Below are 14,511 nucleotides of genomic sequence, written 5' to 3'. Positions count from 1 at the left end.
TGTTTCATGGGGTCTACATAGCCCCGATCCTCTCACACAGGAGGGATCGCGGCAACTGAATGACTCCAGTGTTCATGGCCTGGAGATCGGGTAAAGAGGGAGGAGGCTGAACGAACTCTTAGCTGGGTGCCAACAGGACTCCGCTGCACTGCTGCCTCTCCAGTGCCCAGGGCCACCTGGGGCGAGCCACGGAGGCGCCAGCCTCTCCCAGATCTTCTCTCGGCCTCTGGCTGTCCCAAGTCAGCTTTCCCAATACATTCACTGCAAAGTCATCTTACCATAGAATAAAATGAGTGGAGCAAAGATAAGTTTTATTCTAAAGAGTCTTGCTTCTAGCAGTCATGGACAGCCATCAGGCTGGCAGTCAGCCCCAGGCCTGAGCCCCACAACCAGGCAGAGTGATCCGAGTGGGCCTCCCCCGGCCACAGCAGGATCTTCCTGGAGAGCCTCAGCACCCGGCATTGAGCCAGACTGAGAAAGGAATGGGCAGCGAAGGTGGGCAAAGGCCCATCATTAGGCCCAAAGACAACGAAGGAGATGGGGCCAGCCAGCCTGCCTCTGGGGTGGATGAGCAGACCTCAAATGAGGGGAGTACAGCTTCAGGAGCCCCTGCCTTCCCCACCTGCTGCTGCCAGGGGGACTGTCCAGTGTGCCTGAATTTGGCCGAGATCCTTCCAGCAGCAGCTAGAGAATGGGGAGGGCCCGCAGCCAGGTCAGGTCTCCACACCCCTGCCCCCTGGGCCAGCATGCAGCCAGATGCTCACACTAAGCCATAACCACGATCAGCTTAAGCTGGCTTCTCCGACAAAGCAACGCCAATGTCTGTGGTTTGAAGTTTCAAGGTCCCTGAGTTTCAAGGGACATCTGAGTCCATGACAGAGTGATGGGTGGTGAGGGAAAGAGGGTGAAATGCTGATGTTCTAAGTAGGGCCTGAGGCAGGGACTGGGCAGGGAGGCACAGGACCAGAACAGCTTTCTCTTCCTTTTCCTTGTCAATCCTGTGCATATCAGACACTGAGAGAGTGAGGGGATCACTCCTGCTCCAGGCCCAGCTCCTCCTGACCTCATCCCCTGACTTCTTAGGGGACATTCCCACCCCATCCCTACAAGGCAGCCCTTGGCAACGGCCTCCAAAGGTACTGCTGGGAGCTAGGAGTGCAGGGCCCCGATCTTTAAAGAACCACTGCCACACTCTGGCAAATGCAAGGAAATCATCCCTGGTGCTCTGTGCCTGTAGGACAGCCTCTGAATGTCCCGTGTTTATGAGAGGTCAAATCCGAACAAGGCTGAGGCCAGGCCTGCCTGTAACAAGTCCTAGGCAGGCATCAGCAGGAAGATCACTGGCAGTGGCATAAGAGTGGCTCCTTGTGGGACAGGAGCACATAGAGGCCAGGGGCTGAGGAAGAAGATACACAGGGTAGAGCTCTGGCCGGGCAGAGGACACAGATGCTGAGAGCCACAGGGACTTTCAGGAAGACTGAGGTCCATCCTGGGAAGCAGAGAGGACACCGTGGTGACACTCCATCCCCTGCCTGGGAAAGGACTCACAGAGCCGACCTGATGGGATGGCACCAGCACCTGGAGGGGCTCTACAGTCCTGCCACCTGGACTGGTACCAGGACAGCCCACCAGGCACAGTAGGGAAGCTTTGGGCAGCCAGGTGGACATGTGCTACCCCACACCTGACCTGAACCGGGCTGCTGAGGATGCCTGCCCAGAAATCTGATTGGCTGAGAGATTTCAGCTTCTTTCTAGAGGACCAATGTGAAAAGTGTGTACACTTGGGAGCTGACACAGTCCTCCCTTCCTCAATATGGACTAGGAAGCAGAGTCTTACTGCAGAGAGGATACAAACTTAAGAGCTCTGCAAGAGAGAGCATAGAAACTAATAGAAAAACTGCCAGCCTCCCCCTCAATTCTGTGAGCTATCTGATATTTTCCCAGCAAACCTTAACGAAGTTTGATTTCTGGTGCTTGCAACAAAAGACCTAGACTGGCCATGCATGTTATCACATCGAGTTCCTATAACATAACACTATGAGGGCAATACTCTTAATTGCCTTGAACACACAAGGAAATTAAGGGAAGCTCTCCAGAGCTTGGATCTGCTCCTGGACAGTCAACTTTCAAAACCCATTGTCTTCACTAGAGTCCTGTACACCTCTCCAAGGTGACCTCTCCTCAAGCATAGAGAAAGGAAATTGAAGGAGATAATATTTGAATGTATCTTTCTTTCTTTCTTTTTCTTTCTTTCTTTCTTTCTTTCTTTCTTTCTTTCTTTCTTTCTTTCTTTCTTTCTTTCTTTCTTCCTTCCTTCCTTCCTTCCTTTCTTTCTCTTTCTTTCTTTCTTTCTTTCTTTCTTTCTTTCTTTCTTTCTTTTTCTTTTTTTTTCGAATCTAAGTTTCTGCTATTGGCCAACACATCCACGCTCATTACAGGATGCACCCACTGAGGAGGAAGCATGCAAGTAAGTGGCCATGAGCCGTCTACATCCAGAGCCAACACCATGTCTGGACCAGAGCAAACACTCCAGCCTCAAATCCCCATTGCTCATGCCCCAGCTCCTTGTTTACCTTTCTTGATTGGCCTTGAGCACACATGACTATAATCACCTGCTTTTGTTCCTTGTCTCCATGGAGACTGTGAGCTCAATGAGGGGGAAGAGACCACTTACTGGGCAGTCTTTGCATCTGCTGCCATGCCTTCCTTTTGCACAAGCAAGCCCTCACTAAATGTTTGTGAGTAAATAAAAGAGTGAATGATGCACATGAATATGCAGGTCTCCTACCATGTGAGTACACTGGTGGGGGAACCAGTGAAGACAGGTCAGTACTCTGCAGTGCCTACACCTGGCACTAGAGAGCACCCACGCACACCAAGAAGGTGCTTCTGAGAAAAGAGTGGAGGTGAGATTTTGGTAGACAGTTTTCAAGGAAGAACGCTGATGTTCATCTATAAGATCTCCTTGACTGAAAGTCTGCAGTCTTGCACAAATGAGCCAGTCTCAGCAGGACACACTATACTGATCAGGGTTCTCCAGAGAAATAGAATCAATAAGATATATACACATGCTATAAAGAGATTTCTTATAAGGAATTTGCCCATAGATCCATGGAGGCTGGCAGCCCTAAATCTGCAGCATGGGTGGGCAGGTTCAAGATCCAGGACAACCAATGGTGCAGATGAAGTCCAAAGGCCACCTACTGGAAAGGCCCTCTTATTGAAAGACAGAAGTCTTTTTGTTCTACCCATGCCTTCAACTGATTGGATGAGGCCCACCCACATTAGGGAGAGCAATCTATTTTACTCAAAGTTCACCAATTTAAATGCTAACCTCATCTGAAAACACCCTTCAGTTGACACATAAACTCAATCGCCACATATACACACTTTAAGCTTTTGGCCCAGAGGCGATGATCTTTCGTGGAGACCTGCATTTCTCTCTCTCTCTCTCTCTCTCTCTCTCTCTCTCATATCCTTTCTTAATAATCCTGTAATGAGTGTGAAGCACTAGAACAAAGATCTGTTTCCTCCCAAAGAAACCCAAAAGTTACATTGATCACTGTTCTTCTCATGTGCATCCCCCAGAAGGAAATGCAGGGAACACGACCCATAAGAGTGGTTGTAAGCTAAACTTCTGAGGGCATTATCCTAACCTACAGGACTTAAATACACTGTTAGCAGATTTTTAGTCAATGTTTAAAAATGAGCTGACGGATCCCTGGGTGGCTCATCAGTTGAGCATCTGCCTTCGGCTCAGGGCATGATCCTGGGGTCCTGGGATTGAGTCCCCCATTGGGCTTCCCGCAGGGAGCCTGCTTCTGTCTCTGCCTCTGTGTGTGTGTGTCTCGTGAATAAATAAAATCTTAAAAAATAAAATAAAATAAAATGTGTTTGGGAGTATTCCCTCCACAATTTTTAAAAATGAGCTGATCATCCCTAAAGGCCTGTGAACTGACTGTAAGGAATTCCACTGGAGATGAGTAATTGGGAAGACAAAGGGAAAGATTTTTCTCTCTTAGCTAACACAGCTAAAATCACAGATAGGAAGGAGCTAGTCGTATATTCACTAATTGGAGTCATGTTTACATTCCCATTGCCAACGGGAAACTTTTGCTGGTTTCAAGGAAATCTCCTGAGTTCAGGGTAATGGTTACAACTCCTCTACTTTAGGGAAGTCCTGGGAGAGGACCCAGAATGGGCAATTTCATAAGTGACCGCTTGCTAAGACAAGGCACAAATTTGCTGTACTGGTAAATCATTTTCTCTCACCATACAACGGTCAGAGTTACTGCCATCAGTGAAAACGCTCATTATTCTTTCATGTTGAGAACTAACAACTATTCTCAGGGAGAAAACCTTTCATCTGTGTTTATGCGGTATCAGCATAATAAAAGACCTTTTGTTTAAAGCAAAATTAGTTCATTCATAATAGATTCACAAAAACTATTGGAAAAAAGAAAAACCATGTTGAATCATGTGAGATACACTCTGCTTTGCAATCCAATTTTTAAAATAAGGCTTCTAAGTATATAACATGAAATCGTGCCCTAGCGGGGTGTCTGTGATGGAAGCAAGCCACTGGGTCCTGGAGAGACAAAGCAGCCGAAAAACGTTCTTTTTGGTGGGGAGGTTCTTCTACCAAGGCAGGCAACCTAAGGCATATTCTTCTTATTAGGCACATCCTATTCTTCAACAGTCCGCTGAAATACCTACGGCCACTTCTGAGCAATGGTCCTCCCCTTGGAGATGCAGGTGGCTGCCACCCACTCATGTAATGTTCTGCGAAGTAAAAGGACCATAGTCAAAACGCCTGTTATAGACAATCCCACCAAACACGGAGGCAAAATACTGAAGTTCAGACTGTAGGAATAGCACAGAAGAGACCCTGAACAGATCATACAGGAAAGGTTACAGATCACTTCCTTTCTACAGTCAAATTAGCCTCTTACCTGGCTTTTCGGTGGGGGTGGGGGGTGGGGGGAGGGGTGGGTGTTAGCCATTAGAAAGGTGCAAATAGGACCACTCTAGGGAAGAAAACACCCCCAAGCAGTAGTAAGGCCAAAAAGTGCCCTCCTCTCCCTCATTTGCGGGGATCGACAGGGCCCTGTAGCTACTTTGTAAACTTGAAGCCTAGGAGTGGGGAGGAAGGGGTCTTCCGGTCAACATTTTCTTTTCCCAAAGCAACCAGGGCATGTGTCAGGAGGGCTCCCCGCAGGCCAGTGGCTGCTGGGATGTGCGGGCTCTGCTCCTGCTTCATCGACAGCGGGGCTTGGGAGAGCAGGGCTGAGGGGGCCAGCACCACGCCTGGTCCCAACAGATGTGCTTCCTCCACTTGTCAACACAGGAAAAAGAATGGAGTGTGAAACTCTCGGGATCTGTGAGAAACTATGTGGTCTGGAGGAAGATCACTGAGAAGTTTTTTGATGCAAAAGACATTGTGAAATGGGTTTCGGGAGGAGAACTGTACTTTCCCACTGCGCAGTGCGCTTTTCGCAGCCGGGCAGAATGTTGGTGTCACCAGCAGGTCCAGCTCAGTCCTCTTCAAAAGGGGGAGGAAAGGGGAGTCAGTTGGTGGGGGGTGGGGTGTAGGTGACTCAAGGAGAAACAGAACTAAATTCCTAGTCTCTTGACCCTTTGTTTCTGGAGGACTGATGATCGGACATCAGTGGGTTATTAGCCTTTCGAGTTCAGGTTCACTATCTCCCTGCAGGACGCGGTGATCAGCACAGTGATAGGATCACCCCAAATGTTCTCAGAGTTTCCTACTCAACTGTAGAAGAAAGGGCAGCAGGCCATATGGTGGCTCCAGGTGGAGCCAAGGGACAAGGACTCCTCCCAGTGAACAAGAAAAAGGTGAAGACTGCCCAAGAAAGACAAAAAAAAAGTAAAGCAGTAAGAAATGCTCGAGGTGGACAGAGAAAAGAGGGAGAGGACAAATTAAAATGAGCCTTGTTATCTTAGGAAAGTTTTGTCAAGTTGTGGGTCCTTCCTTACTGCTTAATCCTGATGAGCGGGTAGTCTTCCCTTTTTGCCTTAGTTGCCAGGAAGCTCAGAGCTACCTTCTGGACTCCATGACTGTAGCTTTCCTTAGCCTAAGTTTTCTCCTGCTGGGGTTATTGCAAATCATTTCTGGAGTAGGGAGGAAGACCACGTTTGTGATTTTCTGCTATCTGCCATCTTATCTACTCCTCCTCTTTTGTTAACTGGACACCAAATTCCCTCTAGGAAACTATGGTTCCCTACCCCTTAGCCCCTGCGCTTCGGGGAGAGGGTCCCACCTCCATCCCAGGGGAGAGGCATGTAACCAAGACACAAGTCAGTCCATTGCTCTATCTCCCTTGCCTCAGCATCGGGTTACAGGTGGGCAGATGAGCCAGTGAGGTACTAAGAACATTTTGCCAGGAATTGGGGAGGGGGGGGGGGTGCTAGAAATTGTTCCTACCGGACTAGCAGGTGGAAAGATACAAGTCCAAAGCCCTTACAGCTGCATTGTGACCACAAGGAAAGCATCTGCTGGAAAACAGCTAAATCTAGAGTGAGGCCCCAGGATGAGGAGGGATAGGAAGGCAGGTCCAGGGTATGCCTATGAAGCAGCAGCTCCTTCATCTGCTTTAGTTTGATCTGGATTTGTCACAGCAGAAAGCATCCCAACTGACACAGTAGGTAGAGAGAAAAAAGCCATACTTTTATTTTCTCTTACTATGAGAATAATATGTGGTGAAGGCGGAAATTTTAAAAATATAGGAAACTGTGAGAAAAATATCACCCCAATCCCAAAACCTAGAGATAACAGTAAAATGGACTGACTGTTCTCAGAGTTTGCTTTGAAGCCAGGAAAGAAAACATCACTTGTGACCACCTTCCAACATGCAGTTACCCTAAACCCAATACTGTCTCGAGTTATCCCACTGAAGCCACTCGGAGAGAAAGTCTATTTCATTTCTGTGTAGCTTCGGTGGATAGTTCTGGTAGGCCTCTGGCTTAGATTTAACAATTTTTTTCACCCTCCAAGTTCAAAAGCCATACATTTGGCTCAGCACCACAAGGTTTTTCTTGCTAGAGCAGCTGAGCAGCTTGAGAGCTGCGTGTGTCAGAGGAGCAGCTGGCATTTCAGGTTGGCCCGGTCACCTTTCAGGAGCCACTGGGACAGTGGGGGACAGGGAGCCATGTGGAGGCAGCACCAGGCCTGCCAAGCTGCTCAGTGGTTCTCTGCACGGGCCTGGGAGGTGAGCAGGGTCCTCAGTCCCAGGCCTCTGGCTCCACTGGCAGGTCGCTTTGAATCAACAGCAAAATGCTGCTGTCATGAGTCTCCCACAAAGGCTGTATAGCATGTTTTCTGTTTCTTTTCTCTTGTTAAAGTTTTCTTACAGAAAGAGTAGAAAGAATACAGTGTAACAGGCATGGGCACATTGGTTCAATTTCACACTTCTTGACGCTTTGCCAGCTTGGCTTCATGTATTTCTTTTCTTACTAAAGTGTGTTATTTAATTTTTATGATATTTTTAAGAAGGCTCTACATCTAGCTGTGGGTTTAACTCACAACCCTGAGCTCAAAAGTCACATGCTCCACCGACGAGCCAGCCAAAGCCCCTTGCTGAAGTGTTTTGAAGTAAACTAGACATACTATAAGTGGATGTATCCGATTGCTGCTTCACAGTGCAATTTTCTCTTTTAATTTCCTATTCAAATTAGGTATCTAAGAAGGACAATGTGAAACAATTGTTACCATTTATTAAGTACCCGCTATTCACCAATTGCTTCATTCATTCACTCATCTGTTGGCCAATGTTTATTGAGTACCAAGCAGGCCATGGTTGCTCTACAGATAGAGCAACACACAAAACTGCCAACCCCACTCCTCATGGAGCTGATCTTTTTGTGCAGGAGGTGGGCATTAAATAGATAAAGAAGGGTAGGACAAGAGTGATAGTGGAGATGGTGAGAAACGACTGGAATCATGAAGGCAGAGCCAACAAGGTTTCCAGACAGACTGGATGTGAGGGGTGAGAGAAAAGAAGGGGTCAAGGATGATGGATCTTTTTGGCCTGGGTGTCCAGAAGCCTGAAGGAACCATTAAGTAGGATGGAGATGACCTAAGACAGCAGATGCAGATGGGAAGATCAAAAGTTCGGTTTAGAGACTCCAAGTCTGAGAGGTCACAGACAGCTGGCTATCTGAATCTGGAGTTCAGAGGTGACACCTAGCCTAGAGATGACACTCTGGAGTAGCCAGCATATACAGATAGCATCTTTAGCCCCGAGACTGCATAAGATTATTGAGGAGTATCACTGGCAAAGACATCCAAGGACTGAGCCCCTGGAAAGTGGAAGATAGCCAGAGTAGGAGAAGATTCAAGTGTAGGGTACTGAAGCCAGGAGCACAAAAGGTTTCCAGAAGTGAGTGACTGTGTCCAATACTACCAATAAGCCATCAAAGATAAAGACTGAGAACTGGAGGCCCCTGGGTGGCTCAGTCGGTTAAGCATCTGACTCTTGATTTTGGCTCAGGTCATGATCTCAGGGTCCTGGGTTCAGGCCCCAGTGGTCTCCATGCTCAGCACAGAACCTACTTGTCCCTCTCCTCCCTACCCCTGCTTGCACGTTTCTCTCTAAAATAAAATAAAATAAAATCTTTTTTTTTTTTTTAAAGATTTTATGTATTTACTCACAGACACACAGAGAGAGAAGCAGAGACACAGGCAGAGGGAGAAGCAGCCTTCCCGCAGGGAGCCTGATACAGGACTCGATCCTGGGGCCCCAGGATCACAACCTGAACCAAAGGCAGATGTTCAACAACTGAGCCACCCAGGCGACCCTAAAATAAAATAAAATCTTAAAAGAAAAAGAAAAGACTGAGAACTGACCCCACAATTCTCACTAGCTTCCTTGGCAAAAGCACCCTCAGTGAAGGGGCCAGGACAAATGTCTGACAGGGTGGGTCGTGAGAGAATGGGAGAAGTGGAGACAGCAGGAATGGACAGCCCTTTGGAGACATTTTGTCATAACATAAAAATGAGGAGAAGTGGGGTGCTAGCTGCAGGGACAAAGGGTCAAGAGGTTTGGTTTAAAATGGGATAATTATACCATGTCTCTGCTGATGGGACTATCTAGCAGAGAGGGGGAAATGATGCAGAAGACACGAATGGCCAGAGGAAGGTCAAGGAGTGGTCCAAAGCAGATGGGTACCAGGAGCAGAGGGCGATGAGCACCTGGAGGACTGGGGGCATCGGTGCTGGGCACAGGCAGTAGCGCTTGGGTGGTCTGAGTGTGAGCAACTACCACCACCCTCTTGAATCCACCCAGCCTCAAAGAAGTTATCTTGAAAGTTGCAAATCTGAGAGCAGGGTCCCAAGTCTCTAATTCCCAAAGCTGTTTGTTCCACCCTAGGCACCTCTTTATTTTTGCACAGAACCAGGAAATTGGGTTAAAGAAACCCTCTGCCTGCTTCTTCCTCTGCCTGTGTCTCTGCGTCTCTCTCTCTATGTCTATCATGAATGAATTAATAAAATCTTTAAAAAAAAAGCGGCGGGGGGATCCCTGGGTGGCTCAGCGGTTGAGCGTCTGCCTTCGGCCCGGGGTGTGATCCTTGAGTCCCAGGATCGAGTCCCACGTCGGGCTCCCTGCATGGAGCCTGCTTCTCCCTCTGCCTGTGTCTCTGCCTCTCTCTGTCTCTCATGAATAAATAAATCAAACATTAAAAAATATATATATATGTATATTATTAAATAAATAAATAAATAAATAAATAAATAAATAAAATTTCTGGGGCCCTGAGACCAGACCCGACAAAATGTCATCCTGGCACATCTTCCAGACGCCTCCCCCTAGACACATAAACGTACAGGTATTGTCGCCTGGCCACTGGCCACCTTGCTGTGCACAGTCTCGGCGGGCGCCGCGCAGGCGGCTGCGGCCGGAACCGAGCTCGGGGCGCTCCCGCCCGGCCGCCTGCGGGGACGCCGCCGCTAGATGGCGCCAGAGCTGGGCCGCGCGCCGGCTGCGGGCCTGCTGCGCATGCTCCCTGGCGCTCCAGGCCGCCGCGGCTCCCGCCCCGCCCCGCCCCACCGCGGGCCCGGGAAGGGACCGTCCGACGCCGCACTGCGCCTCCGTTCCCTGGCTCACCGCACACCCCCCTCTTCGGCTTCCTGTCAGGTGATCTCACAGCGGCCTGCGTCAGAACGGCGGCTGCGTGCACTCGGCGGATGGCGGAGCAAGACTCGACGGGATGCTGGGAGGAGGGAGGAGCGGTTGTCACAGTGTCACCCGACGTGTGCTTCTGAGTCGCCTCTCGGAAAGCCCGCGGCGGTAACTCAGCTGCCCCAAGCCCGGGCAGTGGACACTGGATTTCCAGGCGGCCCAGCTGCGGGCCCTACATCGTCCGACGAGGGGCACACACACAGCGGAGCTCGCCTGTTCCTTCTTTTGCGTCATGGGGACACCGCGATGGCACAAAATACGACCAGCCTGCAGATGTTGGAACCGAAGTCTGTGGCGGACAAATCCAGGCTGGAAACACTCGTGTGTGCCTCCAGGACCTGTGCAAGCCGGTGCCACCCCCACAGGCGCAGAACGCTGGCTCCGATCAGGCCGCTCCAGGGCCCTCTGACAACTGGCTCAGGGAGGTGGTCTCCTGGACTCCGTGAGAGCTCATTCCTTGCACCGTAGGATATCTGCCAAGTGCTTTTTAGCATGCAATGAACTGGAATTTTCAAATCCTAAGCTATTTTAAGCAGGTCACAGGTGTTACTTAGGATGGGTGTCTTCCAGACATACTGTTGCTCTGGGGCTGATGTTTGGAAGGCTGCCTTAGAGGTTTCTGGAATCACCTTTATCACATACCCTAAGCCCCTCCAAGAAAGAAGTTTAATTTGCTTATCTCTGCTTTGGGAGAGGATAGCTGTGCTAAAGAAGGAGAGGACAACTGAAGAGACCTAACCTTCACTATGGGAAGTGTTTCATGTCACTTAGTACAGAGACCTATTTCTTTTGTTGAGATGGGGGAGTCTGATAGGTTTTACTAACAGCCTTTTCTGTAGGACTCCACAATTTTTTTTTTTTGTGGAATCAATGTCTTTTTAATTAATTCAGTTACTTTTACTGAGGTGCCCAGTGCGTGCCAGAACCCACTCTAGGCACTGAAGATGCAGCAATGAACAAAAATAGCAAAAAAGCACAGCCAGAGCTTACCTCCTTCCAGAGGAAACCACCAAATAAGTTTCTATACAGACATCTCATTAAGATGAGGACATCTATCAAACTTGCTGTCCTCAAAGCTGTGATGTAGCATGACCTATGGTAAGATGGCTCACGCAGGAAGCAGGAAGATGAGCCTGAACTCATTTTAATCACTGTGTGATTCTGAAATAGAGACTGCTTTTAGGCAACAGGCTTGAGCAACAAAACATAGAGCAAAGCAGAAGGACCGACGGTAACCCTGTGGCTGAATACAGACAGGCCCATCAGGCAACCTGCCTCACAATGTCGAGGCCCTAACTAACCAAAGGGCTCCTTACAACCAGGTACAGGTACTAAAAAAGTAAAATTCCATAGGTTCTGTAACTCCTCACCTTCCCCCTTTACAGCCCTCACCCACTGCCTCCAGGCAGACAGCCTCTCCCCTGCTGTCCTACCCACTGCTTCCTTGCAGAAGGAAGTAGTCAGTACTTCCTTTAGTTTAGTAAACTATCTGCTTTGTTCTCCCTCAGGTGAATTCTTTCGCTGCCAGCTTCCACCCCAATGGGTCACCCCACATTTTGGGCACCCCCGTCTGATCCGGAGAGACATCACACGGAACAAGTCACTTCACAGTTCCAAGCGCCCCACCCCCACCCCCCGGCCGCCCTATATCCTCTGTTAATATCCTACCTTCCTCAGTTTTGAGAAGTCAATGATAAAACATCTAGAGCTGTCAAGACATCACAGAAATGCAGGTTTATATATTTTTATGCTATAACACTTAGTAACTAAACAGAGCATAAGAGAAGGGAACACGATTACGAATGATTCAAAGGATTCTTCAACCAGCGTCAGAGGACTTGGAAGGTTAGGCTAGAACTCTAACAGAGAGTAGCATTAACCCTCAGTTCTTATTTACTTCTCTGAAGCACAATCTTAGGAATCCAGAATATTCTAAGTATCTCTTAAAGGATCAGAGTTGAGGAATGTGGTCAGCCCTGAAAAGGAATCCATGACTTTTAAGTGTCCCTCTAGCAGCCAGTCTCCTTTGGAGAACAGCTTTAGGCACATCTTTCAGCTAAGAGGACTGGCTTGCCCCGATATGGGGGCTGGAAACCAACCCTGCAAGCCCAAGCAGCGCAGATTTGACCAAGCTCAAGGCCTCCGGGAATTAGGTTACACAAGAAGTCAACGGCCTCTGAGGTGACTCTGTCCAACATAGGGACGTTCCTGAACCTCTCTCAGAAGGTATGATGAATGTGAGATGCAGACGTAAGAGGATGCTGGACGTATCCTGAAGGAAGATGTGCTATCTAGGTGGTCTGAGCCCTGCAGCACCTCCCAGATAAGGAGTCTGTGGAGGGGGTGACTTTCCCCCATGATGAGGTGACTTTGTGTTTTCTAACAGCCCCACTTCCCCCAGATAAAGAGAACAAAGGCAAAAGAAATATAGGTAAAATTACATTTCCTTACAACTTGCAGCTCCATGACAAATACTTGGGAGGGGTAGACTGTGACAATCCAAGGAGTTCCTGACTGCATTAATGTTAATGAATTGCTACAGGCAAAAAGCAACCATAGCTTGACAATAGCCAGACCTCCGCGAACCTGCAAGTCTTGTTTAAGACTGTTTAGGTGAGAATCCTTTTGGAAACTTCCATGATCTCCACCCCTCCCTCCTAACTTGAAAGTACATAATCAATCACCCCTCACAATCCCCATGCAGCTCTTCCTGCCCATGGGTCCTGCTCCCATGGGCTTTAATAAAAACACCTTTTTTGGGTTCGTTTGGGTGGCTCAGTGATTGTATTCCTGGGGTCCTGGGATTGAGTCCCACATGGGGCTCTGCAGGGACCTTGCTTCTCTCTCTGCCTATGTCTCTGCCTCTCTCTTTGTGTCTCATAAATAAAAAAATAAAATCTTAAAAAAAAAAAACCCTTTTGCACCAAAAATGTCTCAATCTCAAAAATTCTTTCTGGAATCCTAGATGCTGGCTCTTACCACATCCACCTCCACTTCCCCATGCATCCTGACAATGCCATCACCTAGAGGCTTCACATGAAAGGATTTTTCCATTTTCTTAGAAAAGAGGTGGAACTGGGATCCCTGGGTGGCGCAGCGGTTTGGCGCCTGCCTTTGGCCCAGGGCGCGATCCTGGAGACCCGGGATCGAATCCCACATCAGGCTCCCAGCGCATGGAGCCTGCTTCTCCCTCCGCCTGTGTCTCTGCCTCTCTCTCTCTCTCTCTCTCTGTGACTATCATAAATAAATAAAAAATTAAAAAAAAAAAGAAAAGAAAAGAGGTGGAACTAATACCATTTTCCTTAAGCAAGGACAAAAAGATCAGTATGCCCTTTTGCAGAAGGGTAGTTACACTTGCCAAAAGGAAGAACATCTAAATTCTGCAAATTCCCTGTTGAAAGTCCCTCTTTATTTAGAAAGAGTGCTGGCTGACCATTTTGTTTCTGTTAGAGAATCAACAGAAATATTCCTTCACAGGCCCAAATAAAATAAAAAGCCTTGTGGACTGATAATTTATCCTGCTCCACCTCCTCCACTCCACGGAAGTCTGGTATGCCTGTGTCTACTCTCCAAATCAAGGACTCTGGGTCCAGGAACATTTAGGAAGAAATCTCAACTTTAGCTAAATCTCAACTTAAGTTGCTAAATCTCAACTTTAGCAGACAAATCTTTTGGCTGACTTTTCACCCCATCCAGAAACTTCTGTTCCTTTCTAACTAAAAGAATCTGTGTAAGGCCTAAACCAGAAAGGATAACCATTTCTAATTTTGTCAAGTACTAGAATATTTTAATTCAGATCAAATTAGCAAGACTGTTCATTCTTCTTGATTTCAGCTCATAAATATTTACTACCAACCTACTGACATGCCAAGTAGATACTCAGGATCTAAAGAAAAATAAGATCTAGCTCCTGTGGCAAGAAACTCATGGTTTAGCAGGGAAGAAAACAAATAAGCAAATGACTGCAATACATCATTTCACTGTCTCTCTGTTTTACTGATGAAGGCAAAAAAAAAAAAAAAACCTCACCAGGTATTTCTAAGTAATGAAGTACCCAAAGCAATTTAATTACCCAAAGTCAGACAGCCGGTATGCAAAAGAGCCAGAATTCACACCACAATATCTATTATTGACATACAATCACCTTTACATTATTAAAATTAGTAATATTATTCATATTGAGCTTGCTGAATGTCTAATACCTGGGAAATCAAAGAAAATTTGGAAAGTCTTGTCTTCTGTCATCAAACATTTAGTGAGAGCATGAGTGTTTTAGTTAGCATCTTTTTCTGAATATAAAGGTGAATTTTTA

General features: G+C 47.7%; 1 long non-coding RNA gene across 1 annotated transcript; it reads left to right on the top strand.

Annotated features, from left to right (window-relative positions):
- Window positions 1-10,070: 10,070 nt before the first annotated feature.
- On the top strand, window positions 10,071-13,129 carry LOC140598605 (uncharacterized). Its single transcript, XR_012001065.1, has 2 exons — window positions 10,071-11,521; window positions 11,708-13,129. It is a non-coding gene; the product is annotated as an uncharacterized lncRNA (long non-coding RNA).
- Window positions 13,130-14,511: the final 1,382 nt, after the last annotated feature.

The sequence above is a fragment of the Vulpes vulpes genome, chromosome 4 (assembly GCF_048418805.1).
Source record: "Vulpes vulpes isolate BD-2025 chromosome 4, VulVul3, whole genome shotgun sequence".
Lineage (NCBI taxonomy): Eukaryota > Metazoa > Chordata > Mammalia > Carnivora > Canidae > Vulpes > Vulpes vulpes.
Note: the sequence above shows the minus strand (reverse complement) of the source record. Positions and strands in the feature narration are given on the sequence as shown.